The sequence below is a fragment of the Aphidius gifuensis genome, linkage group LG5 (assembly GCF_014905175.1).
Source record: "Aphidius gifuensis isolate YNYX2018 linkage group LG5, ASM1490517v1, whole genome shotgun sequence".
Classification (NCBI taxonomy): domain Eukaryota; kingdom Metazoa; phylum Arthropoda; class Insecta; order Hymenoptera; family Braconidae; genus Aphidius; species Aphidius gifuensis.
In genome coordinates, this window is record NC_057792.1 from 19,369,414 (window position 1) to 19,385,155 (window position 15,742).

Genomic DNA, 15,742 nt, shown 5'->3' on the forward strand with positions numbered 1-15,742 from the left:
TTTTCAATTTAAAAAAAAAAAGAAATATTTTAATTACATTTTAAAATTAATTGACGACATAAATTTTAGGATTTTTTTTTGTATTGAAGATTAATTGACTATTTTATTTTATTTTTAGATGAAAAATAAATAAATAAATAAATATAAATAAATAAATAAACACGTTAGATAAAATGTAAAAAAAAAAAATAAAAAGATAAATATTATTAGAGTCGGGCGTGGCAACCCTAGAAATTTGATCTATATATTTTTTTTTTCACCATCATCAGCGGATGCTACCCTTTATAATGTTATACAGTTACAGTATATATATACCTTAGCTCAACATGATTTTTCTATGATGGATAAAATTATATTTCCATTTCTTTTGCTTGACTTTAATACATAGACAACGTTGTCTGCCATTTGGCACATCAGGCCCCCATCACACCTATTTAGTTGGCCACTGGAAAATACACATTGTAAAAAGGGAAGAGATATATATAAAAGAGTAGAAAAATCAAACTGAAACCCGATATTTGTGTTTGCAGTTCATCCCCCGCGTAACTCAAGCATCCATCCTCTCGGTAAACAGACTAAACAAGAAGATATATATACTGACGATCGACTATGCTGGTTTTATTTTTTTATTTTATTTTGAGTTTAATAATATAGCCTACATGCAGACTATCAAGTCCCCAGTGACTATGAATGAGTGAGTCAAAATATAAGTAAATGAGGGAAACAACTCGTGATGATCAAACAGAAGCTTAGTTTATTATATAACTTTTGTCTCAACTTTTGCAGATGAAAAAAAAAACATTAATAAAACTTGTACAATTATCAAATAAAATTTATATAATTTGTTTATAATTATTTTTTATTTATACAGTCTTGACAAAGTGTTTAAAATAATTTTTTATTAGTATAAATAAAGCAATATATTTGTCTAGTTTAATTTCAAATAATTTTATTTTTATATTTTTTTTTTTAATTAGATAAATTTATATAACACATCATGTTTGTATTTTTTTTTTTCATCTAAATTAATTTACATGAAAAAAAAATAAAAGAAAAAAAAATATTTTTAAAAAGCAAAATAATTTTATTATTTTTTTTAATATCGAAAAAATAAAAAATTGACAAAACCAACAAGCTAGAAAAAAATTTCTCCGACATGTCGAAATAATAAAAAAAAATATTTCAATTATAAAAATATTAATATCTGACACGCTGCTAATTTTAAGAATTATTATTTTTTCTGATGAGCAATGAAAAAAAAATATGAATAGAAAGTAATAATGATAAGAAAAGAGAAAAAAAAAAAAATAGAATCAAGAGGTGGAAGAATAAATTCAAGGGAGGAAAAATTGAACTTGTATTGGGTGTATTTGTGTATTTTCGTATTTGTACCGCATTTATATAACGTGTCCCGCTGACAAGGGCGCGTCGCATGATTGCTGTCGTATTGTCAGGGCGACTCGTCTACACCGACCACTCATTTCATTTTTTTTTTTTTATATTTTTACTACTCTATGTACTTACAACTATTCAGTACACTCATCTTTTTTATTTTTTTTTTTTCTTTCTCAAAGCGCATTGTCACCCAACACTGGTATACATGCATATAGTAAATAAAAAATAAATAAAGCCAGAAACTTTATAGAAATAAAAAACCATGGTAAAATTGTAAAGAACATACTCGACGCGAATTATGTGGGAGGTGCCCAACTTTTCTTCATCTAAACACATACAGGAAAATAAAAATTAGACTCATGAGACAATAGGTCAAGCGTCCATTGACTTTTATTGAAAAAAAAAAAAAATTAAATGGAAAAAAAATTACAAACGTTTGTACATGCCTCACTTCTGTTCGTTTTTTTCAATTTTTTTTCGAAATTTCGTACGTGATCTTTGAAGAGAGAAAAAAATAAATAAAATTGGCAAAAAAATTCCAAAGTTTTTAGGTCACAGTGTGCACAAGTAGTGTCATTCTTTGAGAATATTTAATTTAATTTTTTTTCTTTCGAAAGAATTTATTTTTTAATTCGAAAAATTCGAAAAAGTTTGTTTTTTTTTCGAAAAGATTTTTTTGTATTTCGAAATAATATTTAGCGATTTTTTTTTCGTCAAGAAACATTTTTATTTTGCGTGTGTGTGTGTGTCTTTTTTAATGTGTGAATTTGTTGAGTATGTGAAAAGATGTGTGGTCAAAGGGATAAGAGGCAAACGGCAAATGCAATCGAATCACTTATATGACATGCTCAGCCACCGTGATGTTGCTGTACATACAAAGCTAACTCACTGGTCTCCAAGTTTGTCTTTTATCTCATTTTTTTTATTTTCAACCTTTTTTATCTGTCTCTCTTATTCACTCGTTTATTTTTTTTCTTTACTATCACCCTTGGGGAAAGTCTCAACTCTTAGATGTCGTCACCGTAAACTTGTAAAACAATAAAAGCTTCCGGCGATCCAACCTCGTTCGTCGCATTCTAACATTTCCTGAATCATTACATCGACTTTGGAAACTTTTTAAATTTATCTAATTTCTCTTTTTTTCTTCATCACTATTTGTATTAACAAATAAAACAATAATAATTATAAATTTATACTTTAATTTGTAAAAAAAATATTCTTTGTTTTTGCGAATCGCGAAGCAAGTTTTTTCAATTAAATATTTCGATTTTTTTATTATTATTATTTTGTAAAAAGAGGAAAAATAAAAAAGAGAAGAGACAATCCCAAGAGAGGACAATTTCGTCTGTTCATCATCCAACAAAACTATGTGTGTACACACACGGTTGGCGTTTGTAATTAACCGCAATCATCGTGAGCAAATAAAGCATGTACATTCGCGATATTAGTACTCTTGGTTTTCCCTGTACTTGTTATACCCAAGAGACATTGACGATCCGCTTGGCACGCGGCAGAAACTGTATTTATTTTTACCCTCTCACTTTAATTCACCCCGTTGCTTTAGTCAGTCAATTCTTCAAGGATAAAATTGATAAATCATATATGTATACCAAGGATGGATCTCAATCAATATTTATGATTTAATCGAGATGGCTTTATCTAGATATACCCTGGTGAAAATTTCAAGTACACATATAATCATCAAATATATATTTACACACACACATACACACACACATATATGTGCGTATTTACAAAAGACAATATTTATCTTTGGTACCGTTGCGGAGCCAGTGATGGGAACTTTGTGGACCAAGTCTGCATTTTTGTTTGACCAAGTTAAAAAATAAAAAAAATAAATAAATAAACAAATTTATTTAGCATTTTTTTTTATTTATTTATTTATTTTTTTTTTAAGTCTGCAATATGAACATCAAGTGTTTTTAGAAAAAATAATTTTGAAAATTTTAAAAAGGCAATTTTTTTTTTTTATAATCATCAAGTAAATATAATAAAACAAAATATTTACTATTTTTTAAATCAACTAAATTTTGATTTTGGCTTTTGATAAATTTTAATTTAATAAAAATAATAACTATTTGTAAATTTTTTACCAATGAGAAGCTGGAACCACTGATTGTCCAAAAAAATCATAGTTAGCAATAAGCTCATTAGATGCGTCCTTTAACCCTTCCCCCACCCTTATTTTTTGAACAACAAATTAAAAACTTTTCGCTATGAAAATTACAACAAATTAAGACGCATCTTATGAGCCTAACAACGATTTTTTCGGACAATTGGTGGTTCCAGGTTCACGCGACAGAAACACTCCGTAAAACTCCGAAATATTGTAACAGTTCAGTAAATATAAAAATTAGTATCAGCATAAATTTCCTTGATATCATCAACATCTTTATCAGAAAATCCAAGATTTTTAAAAGCTTCCAAAGTACCACCTTTGTGTACCACATCGTGTCATCAGAGAAATCGTTCGAATTTAAAGCCAACCACCGGATATGGCTTCGAAAGGACCCCCCTAATGGTGATGGCTTTACCATCTATATATACATTATAGAAAAACGGGGAGAGGAGGAATGAGAGGACTTGAAATTAACACGGCACGGGGTTGAGCTACTCCATTGTCATCGCACTTGCCTTCCGCCCCGATTCTCTTCAACAAAAAAAGCAAAAAAAAAATACTAGAGAAATAAAAATATATATACTGAAATTACAAGAATAAGAAGAATAAAAAAAAAAAAAAGAAATTATTGTAAAAAATTGAGATGTAAAATCTTTTTATTTTTGTCCCCTTTACTCATCGATTTGGAAAAAATACTTCCGCAATTGAGGGAGTTATAAAATCCGACCCTTTTTTTTTATTCTAATTTTTTATTCACAAAAAAAAAAAAAAGAAAATATAATGAATTGCTGACAAAATTAATTTTTTTTTTCCATCAAATAAATTATGTAATTTTTTTTTTTTTTTTCAACTAAACATGTCTACATAAAAAAAAAAAAGTAAAAATTAATTTAAAAAAAAAAACTATTTTATTTTTTAATTAAATTATTATATCAATTTATTTGAAAAAAAAAAAAATATTAGTATATTATTATGAGCTAAAAAAAAAAAACGAAAAAAAAAAATCAGTGATTTAAATATTATTATTATTGATGGTTGTTTTGATGGTACCAGTAGCAACCGTAGCAGCAGGAGACTCATGATGATAGCCCTAAATAGACAACGCCCAACAGGGAAAATGAAATAAATAAATAAAAAAAAAAAAAAGTAACAATCAATCAGTTGATCACTGGGCCTTGACTGTGTCCACATTGCACACCAACATATGAACTCATTTCTATTTTTTTTTGTATTCAGACAGAGAATAATATTATGTTCCAAATGATCAAGGACCAAATATATATTCATTGCAACATTTTTTTTTATACATTTCGGTCGCTTATTTTCTGGTCAAGATAGGGGGATGAGTCTCAAAAGGGGGCATGATATCAATATGATATAAAAATAACACTCAAAACCCCCTTGTACCTTTGAACCCTCTCTCACCCACTCTCACATCCCCATCAGGTTGACAAGCGAAACGCTTCTCGCATCTGTGAATCTTTTTTTCCTGCGTTTTTTTTTTTTTTGTTTAAAAAAAAAAAAACCTGTCGAGCAACTCACGTCCACTCACTAATAAAAAAATATTACAATGATCACCCCTTCCTCTTGAATTTTACGATGTTCTTTTCAATTTTTATATCAATCTCAATTCATCCCCCTTCATCCCTTCTTTTTATATATTTAATTTTAAATATTTCTCTATTGAATTTATTAACTTTTTTTTTTTTTATTTCGACACTGATATGCATGTAAAAAAAAAACTTTTTGATCAATTTAAAAATTATTTATGTATTTTTAAACTGCTGTACATTTATTTATTAAATTTTATATAATTTTTGCAAATAAATTTAATTTTTAAAAAAGTATATAAAAAATTGCGATTTATTATTTTATTTTTTGCAAATTTATATATAAATAAATAAAAAAAAAAAAAGGGCATACTGTATACATTAGTGATTTGAGCTAGAAGCGTCTTTCGCCCTTTTCGCATCGTCGTCGTCGTCGTTGTGATCGTCGTGAAGCTTCCCCCCGTGACCGTCACGACACAGATATGCTTTTAGCGAGGTGCCAGAGAGGAATGGGTATTGCGTTCGTTTTACTTGCAAGCACAAGGGATGAAACCAACATATACTCATTCAGTATATACATATATATAATAATAATACATCCCATATACCAAAGAGTGATAAAAATAAAAATAGACAAAAAAGAAAAGCTCCATCTACTATTCTGTATATGCTTTTTATTTTTTTTACTTTTTTTTTTTTTTATTCGTATGGGATTTTCGGAATATTCCCTTCAAGCACACAAAGCCACTACATATTTAAAGATTTTTAGATTTATATTTTTACAACATAAAAACCATCAATTTTATATGCATCATCATCATGTGATTAAATTAATAATTTTAAAAAGAAAAAAATCATTTTTTGGAAAAAAAAAAAAAAATTTATATTGAGGGTAGAGAAACGTAAATCAATGATTGATTGTAAACGATATAGATTATTTTGCACTTGTTTAACAGCATATGTATAATAAAAGATTTGTTTTTTTTTTTTTTTTTTTCTGATTAAAGTCCAGGATAAAAATTAATCCTTAACTCGACATTTGGTGTCATTGTCAACTTGTATATACTTATTTTTATCCTTTTTTATATATATTATTTTTCACCCCAGTGTAATGCTGATTTAATCAGAATCATAGAGCCATTGGTATATACATCACTATCCCCTCTTTACCTTACAAAATTTACCAACAAGCATTTTTACAAACGACACGCTTGTTACATTGAACTAATGCCATATGGCATATATACACCAACGATTATTACATTACGTATGTATAATAATCATAATAATATTCAGATTTATTTTGAATGCTTTATCTCTCTCTCTTTTATTTGTTGTAATAGAAAATATATATAAAATAATAACAAGTGTTTGATGTTGCTGATAAACCACTTGATAATCCACCTTATTTGTATTTTTTTTTCTTTTTTTTTTTCTTGTTAAATTCATGGGTGATGGGAAACACAATGGTGGGTGTAGTTGCACTTTTTGCGAAATGTAATTTAATCATATTCATTATCACGAGTAAAGGCTTTTTGGTTTTGTTGTTTTTTAAATTTTTTGTAGTCTCGTTTTTGCTTCACTTCAATTTACTTTCCCCTTTGTAACATGCCAGAATGAATAGATTTATTAGGAAGGTTATAATCAAAGCTGACGTACCACCTTTCATTTAATTTTTAAAAAAATTTTTTTTATTTTTATTTTTTTGACGAATGTATAATGAATATAAAAATTTCATTGTAGACATTATGATTTTAATAATAAATTTTTAAAAAATATTAAGTAAAAAGAAAATAAAAAAAAAAAAAATTAAATTAAAAATATATATAGAATAAAAAATTATTATTAATAAATAAATTTTTTTTTTTGTTTATTTTTGCAATGTTAATTAGCTTTCTCTGGAGAATTAATTATTTTTTTTTTTTTTATAATAAACTACTGGAAAAAAAAATGATGGAATTTTAGATATTAGCTGCGTCATTGACTTGTCTGTTTTTTTTTTTAGTTGTACGGTTATTTTATTAACCCTGAAGCTTGAAAAAGGAAGAAAAAAAATTCTTTAAAATTTTCAATATCTTGTTGGCTAATCTGAGCATCAATAGCGTTGGCTAACATGCCGTTTTATCTTGCATGGACACGTAGACGCTACTAATCCAAACTGAGTTCTTTTTTTCGTTTGTCCTTTCTTTATGTTAGTTTTTTTTTTTTTCTTCATCTTGAATATATATCTAGTGTGTCTGAGATGATGATCGTGATGATGATGATGATGGTGATGATAATGGTCGAGTGAAAGCGGTGAGTTGATGTGACAACAATGGTGACACACATCAGACTCTTTTTCTCGCAATGGATGAATTCATCGATACATCTTTTCGAAAAAAATAATATCTCTGTTCCATCATCAGTGAGATATTTCATGTTAGCCATATCGATGACACATTTCGTATCAATTTCATATTTCACATTATATTTTTATTCAGGTAAATAAATATTTTACATTTTTTCATTTGACACAAATCGTCATAACAAAAATAATCAAAAATTCATAATCACGTCCTACGTTTATAAATAAATATTTTTAATTAATTTTTTTTGCAAATGGTTAATTAGTTTGTGTACTTTGTTGTCTAATTAATTTCAATAATGTAAATCTTTTTTTTAATACTTTCAGCAACCCAGGAATATTATGCGTCTCGACCTAATTTCCATCTAGCAAAATATTCAAAAATTAAAATAATAAAACCCAGCTTATTTTTAATAATAAAAAAAAAAAAAAAAATATGTCTATCCTATTGTGTTAAAGCTTCCTAAACGAGTAAAAATAAATCGCAAAAAGTAACCGCAAAATTATTAATGGGCGTGGATAAGAAAGTATAAAAAAAAAAAAAAATGAAAATATTGATGACAATATTCCGGTCTTGATTGTGGCTTGACAATTGGCTAATTATTCAATGTGCACGAGGCAAGCCGGATATATCAAGGCAAAACATCCCCCAAAAATATGAGCAAAAAAAAAATTTTGCTTTAAAAAAAAACACAGTTATACACAATGATGATGATGATGATAAAAAAATAAATAAATAAAAAGGAAACATACGCGTCAAAATGTTGATGATTGTTAAACATTGATAAATTTTTTTGTGTTAAAAATAAAAATATATTATGATAATAAAAATATTGGAGATATATTGTTAAATATTATTTGGTTTTTATTATATATATAATGTCAGATGATTCAATGGTTGAGTATCGTGTTGGAAATTGTGAATATTCACATCCGTGGGTACTTGGGGTTTAACATCATGATGGGGATACATCCGTATGTATATAATATTTTACAGTATGTAGCCACGTGACGTCATGGTTATGTCAATTAGATGTCACGTGCCAATGACAATACACACGCGTCATTTGTCAATTTTTATTTTCTGTATTTTTATTTTTATATATGCGCGTATTCACATGTGTACACTCGTTGCTCAACTCAACTACTCACTACACATTTTACTGTACTATTGTTAATTTAATATAATAATAAATATGTTTGTTATTTTTTATTATATTGAAACCACTAATTTTGTGAAATTATATATGATACAGATATACTTTTTCTTTGTGCTCGAATTCATAGGGTTCATACGCGTATAAATTTCAATTTTCAAGATTTGAATTTTATTTTTTTCTGTGCAAAGGATAATGTAAAATTGAAAAAAAAAATTAAAATAGTTTAAATTATATTTTAAAATTTTTTGGATTAATTTGGTAAGGTGTTTTTTTTAAATATTAAAAGTATAATTTTAGGAAATATTCATTTAGAAATATTTTTTTTAGGAATAATTACTTTTTGCCAAACGGAATTTCGGAAAAATATAAAATTGCAAAAAAATAAAAATAATTGAAATTAATTTTTAAAAGTTTTAAGATAATTATATTTAGGTGTTGTTGAAATACTAGATGCATAATTTTATGAAATTTTTTATTAGAAATATTTTTTTTTTATCAAATGACATCTTAGAAAAAAAAACCATAAATGAAAAAATTATAAAATTGAAAAAAAATTAAAAATAATTGAAATTAAATTTTAAAACTTTCAGAATAATTATATTTTGTTGTTATTTAAATACTAGAAAAATAATTTTGTGAAATTTTCATTTAGAAATATTTTTTAACAAATATTACCTGCAGGAAAAAGTCGCGAGTTTCGTTTGCCGATCACGAAAAATGTAAAAATGCAAAAAAAATAAAAATAATTGAAATTAAAACTCAAAACTTTTAAGATTTTCAAGATTTTAGTATTTTTAAAATATTAGAAGCATAATATTATGAAATTTTCGTTTAAAAATATTTGATTTATAAAGATAAATCTGAATTTAAATATAAAAATTAAAAATTATAATTTGATTATTTTTATTTAATTAAATATAGTTGTTTATATTTATTATTAACAATCTAAATATGTTTATTTAAAAAAAATTTTTATTTTGATAGATGAAATATATATTTAATTTTCAACTTTCTCAACACTTTTCAATTTGATAGCACAACAATGTCAGCTTGATTAGAAGTCACGTGCAACTTTAACAATGAATATTTTTCATTGGCACGTGTCATCATCATCATCGTCACCGTGTTCCAGTCATTTCAAATTTTTTTTTTTCTTTTCATTCAGTGAACTTGCACACACATATTGGCCCCAACAAGCAAAAGTCACATTTTATTTTTCACTTTGCGGTTAATGCCACAGGGACCAAAGCCAATAAAAAAAATTCTCCACTCAAAAAAAAGCACAACAAAAAACCATCAATTGTAAATAAACTTACGATTAGAAAAATAATAAAAAAATTAATTAAAATCAGCAAAAATATACATGAGTATATTTTCAAGATAATGATTTAATTGTTTTGGGGATAAAAATTCAAGTCACGTGACCGGAAAATATTTATACTTCCGTGTAAGAAAGAAAATGCTTTTGACCATTGGTCAGTGAAAAGCTGTTACTTATAAACCATACAAACGGATATTCAACTTAAATCATTGTACTGGAAAATATTTATGTTTCCCAAGGTTTATTCTGTAAATTTAAGTGTTTCATTTACCAATCGCATGCATTTTCATTCAATTTATTTATTTGCTATTTATTTTCAACCCCTCACGATTCTTATGGATTGATTTATTTATCAGTAAAAATTCAAATAAATTGTGCCAATTTAATTTTAAACAATCGAAACAATATATTCTTTATAATTTAAATTGTTTCTAATTTTTTTTTTTGTCTTGAATATAATATTTTTATTCACCTATCTAGTAAAAATATATAATTGAAAAAAAAAAAATACAAATAATTATTTGACTTATAATATGTATTTTTTTATATATAAAAATTCATTTATTAATTTTCAATTTGACTATATTTTCTTTTCAATTTATAATCAATTAATTTGTAAATAAATTTCTAACGAAATAAAAATTTTAAATTAATAAAAGAAGAGAAAATTTAAAATAAATCAATTTTAATTATCTCTATCGTAAAATATTAGCGAGATGATTTGAAAAAAAAAAAATTAAAGGGCAAAGGGAGAAGTATAAATAAGAGCCATATAATCATGATGATCAAGGGGCAAACGTAAAATTTGTCCTGGCATATTGGCAATGACCAGTTCAAACAAAGAAAATAAAAAAAAATAAATAAATAACACCGAGTAGCCTAAAATATATTTGAATACATCGAGGATGGTTTTATACTTATCATCGTCACAATCTCTTATCAGATCATGAGCGGGGGTGACACAAGCGGGGGGTCCTGATCAAGAAAAATATGAGGATAAAGGGGCTGCGGAGGCTAAAGAGGTTACAAGGCTGCTCTGCACATTTAAAGCCATATGGCCGCATACTAGTCCAGCTGTTAAACAACTCACGTGCCTTATAATTTTTTTTTTTTAATTTTTCTTATTTTTTAATCTATACTTACACTTATTTCATTAGTATTTTTATTTATTTTTAACATTTATATTTTCTGCTAAACATTCTTCTATATGATTCATAAATTTTATTTTTAAAAATGCATTAAATATTTTGTTTTTTAAATGACAAAAAACATGTATACACAATTTTTTTATTATGATTTATTTTACATGAAATAAAAGCATCTTTATTTAATACAATTTTATGATTTTTTTTTTTGTTTATAACATATGTAGATCTCGGTTAATAAATATAAACAGTTGGTTCATCGATATAACGATTTAAAAAAAAAATATATATTTAATGTACTGGCACGTGGCGTTTTAAAAATATAAATATTGAATTTTTAAAAATAATGATGATCAACACGTGTGATTTATTTATATTACTCTGGTTTTTATCATACTTTTATAATATTTTTCCTCACGCTAATAAAAAAAAAGCGATAGATAAAAATAAATTTTTAATATAATGAAAATAAATATATAAAAAAGTCATGTACTTTTTTTGTTATTTATTATTGATTGAACGATTATATACTGGGATTTGCGTGTTGATGTTATACATTTATGTTGATTATTATTTGTATAAAATAATCATCCCTTGTTATGAATGTTCGTGCCCGCTGGTCATCCTTTCCCGCCCCTAACAATATTGCGCAGTGTTCTATACTGTGCGGTCAATTAGTCACTCTTGCACGCGATATACACATTGACTTTAGTGTTCATGGGGCCAATTGCATATCGCACTATATGTCTATGTTATATATATTAATATATATAGGTATGTATGAATAGATAAAGCATCATCCAACGATTACTTCCACTATTGTCAACATTTTTATATTCAAATTACTCGACGCATCCGTGCGTTATTTATTTTCATTTTTTTTTTTTTCCTTCATGCTTTTTAGAACACCCTATTATAATCATAACAATAATATGTTATCATTTTTTTAAGTCAAAATATATATATCAGATAAATAATAAACATACTGTACATGTCATGGTATTTTTTTTTATTTTTTGACTAATTAAATTATTTCATTATTTTATTTCATTTTGACAATGAAATAACACTCTACGAAAAAAAAATTATTTAAACTTTTTTTTTTTCATTGTGTTTTGTATATAATTAAATATAATTTAGAAATTTTTAGTTGCTTATTATTGAATAAATAAAAATTTATAGGAAAAAAAAAAATTCAAATCAAAGTTAATATTAAATTGAAATTGTATGAAAAAAAAAATTTCTTTTATTAAAATGCATTCTCATGAAGATGGGCTAACGAAAAAAAAAAAAAAAATTTTTTTCAGATGGTAGAGGTGTGGTTGCAAGTTTTTGAATTATACATCTTCTAAGTGGCTTCGGCGTTTTTGTAATGACAGGGCCATAAGATCTTGCAACTCAAATCAGCTACTGGATCTTTACGTTTTTTTTTTTTGGTTCAAAAAAAATTCAAATCATTTCTTATTTAACTGATGGGTCTTATCTATTTTATATATTTTTAACCTGGGTTACAATGACACGTCAAATTGTCTTTTTATTCAAAAAAATATATAATAAAAAAAAAAAAGAATGAGCTGTGTGAAATATATTTATAAAAAAAAATAAAAAATGATTTAATTAGAGAATTTTTTTTTTTTTTTTAATGATTGGGTAATGATGAAAATGGAAATGCCAGTTTGAATTTATAGAAATTATTTAAATGTGGAAACATATATGAAGTCGCATTGAAATATTTAAAATTTATAATTTTCTTAAAATTGAATTATCGAAAAATTACAATTTGATATTTGATCAATTATCAAAATATTATCCATAAATTTAGTAGAATAATTAATGCATAAAACTCCATTAAATATTATTAATTATTCATCCAAAAATTTAAATTATATTAATTCGGAAAAAAAATATATAAAAACCTTTTAAAAATACCTAAATTTTCTAAATTATTCATTAGTAATTTTCTAACTTGTTTTATTATTTAAAAAATTTTATTATCTAGTAATAATTAGTATTAAAATTTATAAATTTAATGACGTTATTAATTTTTTTTTCGGGATAATATATATAATTTAAAATATTTAAATTTAAAAAATATAAATTCATAATTTGACGGGTCTTTTTTGGAGTCCCATGATGATTTGGAGTAAATATAGACAATTTTTTACATCTGTAAATAATTTTTACGAATTTCTTGAAGAATTTATAGATGTACAAAATTTGGAATGCAGGTGTTCGCCTTGGCTCGTGGTTCAACGCGAAGAAAGACAGCTCAAAAGTCCAGATCAAAAAGATTCTACCGCTTCTTTTATTTAACAATTTTTTTTTTTTTTTTTTATATACATATAATACGAGTGACTTGCGCGGATGAACTTTATCGATCTTGGGCCTTTCCCGGGATAGCTCACACCCTTCTATTCAACTCCAAATCCATCAAAACTTTTCTTTATCAAAAAAAAAAAATTCAAAAATACTATCCTCATTCAATAATTTGATAAATTTAAAAATGTAAAAATCAAAAATTATTAATAAATTAAATATAAAAAAATTAAAAACAATTTAATCTCAATGTATAAAATAAAAAATGAATGAGTGAACAAACAAGTTAACATGATGTTTAAGCATTCAAGTTGTCAATTTGTTAAAACCAACGAATCCGGTTTTATTTTTTAATATAATACAACAATTGAAACACACTGAATATAATATTGTAAAAAAAAAGGGATAGAAATAAAAATACATAATAATAAAAAAGAGAGACAGAAAATTTTGAAATAATAAAAAAGAGTATATGCCATTGCTTCAAAGAAAAAGAGAAGAAAATTTTAAATTTTTAGTGAGCAACAAAGACAAGGGGTTGTCGGAAAATATGAGTAAGAGAAAGAGAGATAAATTGATAGAGATAGAGTGAGAGAGAGAGTGGGAGGGGGGTTGATGAGTAGAAGCTTTTAGCCTGGCTTGATGGTGCCGAGATAACGGCACAACCGAGTGCGCCGCCGCGTTCGTCACTATATAGAATTATATATATGTGTTGAGATATATATCTATATATAGATATATAAAATATATATGTATATAGACGTATATCTAGACGTCATGAAATGTTCGACTCATATATACTTATTTTATATAATATTATACACTGAGCCAAAAAAGAAAATATAAAAAAAAAAATTGAACCTCTTGGAGTAGTATCATTAGAATATTTTGTATATATTTTTTATTTATATGTATATACTATTTCGTATAAATTTACAATTACATATGAGTATATTATTGAATAATTTTTTTAAGGAAAGAGTTGCGTATATAGGGTTCGATTATAAAATATTAATTTTTAAATTTGAAGATATTGTAAGAGTCACAGTTACGAAAATAATAATCAGTGAACATATTGAAAGGCTAATTGAAACAAAAGAATAATGACGAGTGTACTGACAATATATCAATAGCTTTAATTACGCGCAAAGATTTTAACAAGACTAGTAAGTCCGTCTCAAATCTGTAACCGACAGGAGAACATAAAAATTTAATTATATAATATTACACATATAGATTCATTGATATTTTTGAACGTAACGAATGTTTATATCATTGACAATTTTTAATATTATCGTTGAAGCACAGTAGTATTGCGTATAGGAAAATTTCGAGACTGACTTGATTAAATTTATAGCATTTTACATGATATTTTTTCAATGAAAATCCATATATAATTTAATAATATTTAAATGAAAATGAAACTTTTTTTGATGAAACATTTTTTCATAAAGTATTATAAAATAATAATTGCAATTATATTGATGTTCAAATTTGAGGATATAATAAGACTCACAGTTTACGAAAATAATTAATGTTGACAATTTTTAATATTGTCGTTGATGCACAGTGATATTAGATAGGTGGATATTTAAAATTTTAAATATTTCAGAGTGACAGGGTTTTTTTTCAAATTACAGTTTTTATAAAAATTCAGGTTTTTAAGATACTGATAAGAAATAATACAAGCCAATTTAACCACGTTGCTTTGAAGATACAATTTTTAAAAATGATTTGAACAACAAGTACTTCAAGTATTAACCAACACTAATAATTCAGGCTCGTACGTAAATAAGGGTGCTTCAAATTGGATAAGTTTAAATTTTTATTTTTCATTAATTTTTTCTTTTTTTTTTCTTTACTAATTGATTGATATTTTTTTTAATCCACCCAGTAATTTATCATGACCAATTTTCTACTATCAATTTTTTTTACTAAAAAAAAAATCATACTGTAATAACACCCTTATATTTTTCATCAATTTCCATGCATCCAAACTTTGTTGATTAAATTTGAAAAACCAAAAGAAAAAATGAGTATTTTTAATAATTTGGTTTTATTTGTTTCGAATATATATTGGAATTTTTAGGTTTCAGGTAAAAAAAAATAAATAAAATCTCAAGTTCTTGCAAAGAAACTAAGTGTTTAATTTTGGGTTTATCATTTTCGTTTGTTCAGGTAAATTTTACATGTCTATAATATACCTGGAGGCACATTCTTTCCAAGTATCATTGTTACACGTTGACACGTATTTTTTTTTTTATTTATTTTTTTCCAAAAGAAAATTGTAAAAAAAAAAAAGATAAGAAACAACAGCCTCGTAAAAATTAATTTTTTATTTATTCTCTCAGTGCATTTCAAATTCAATTCA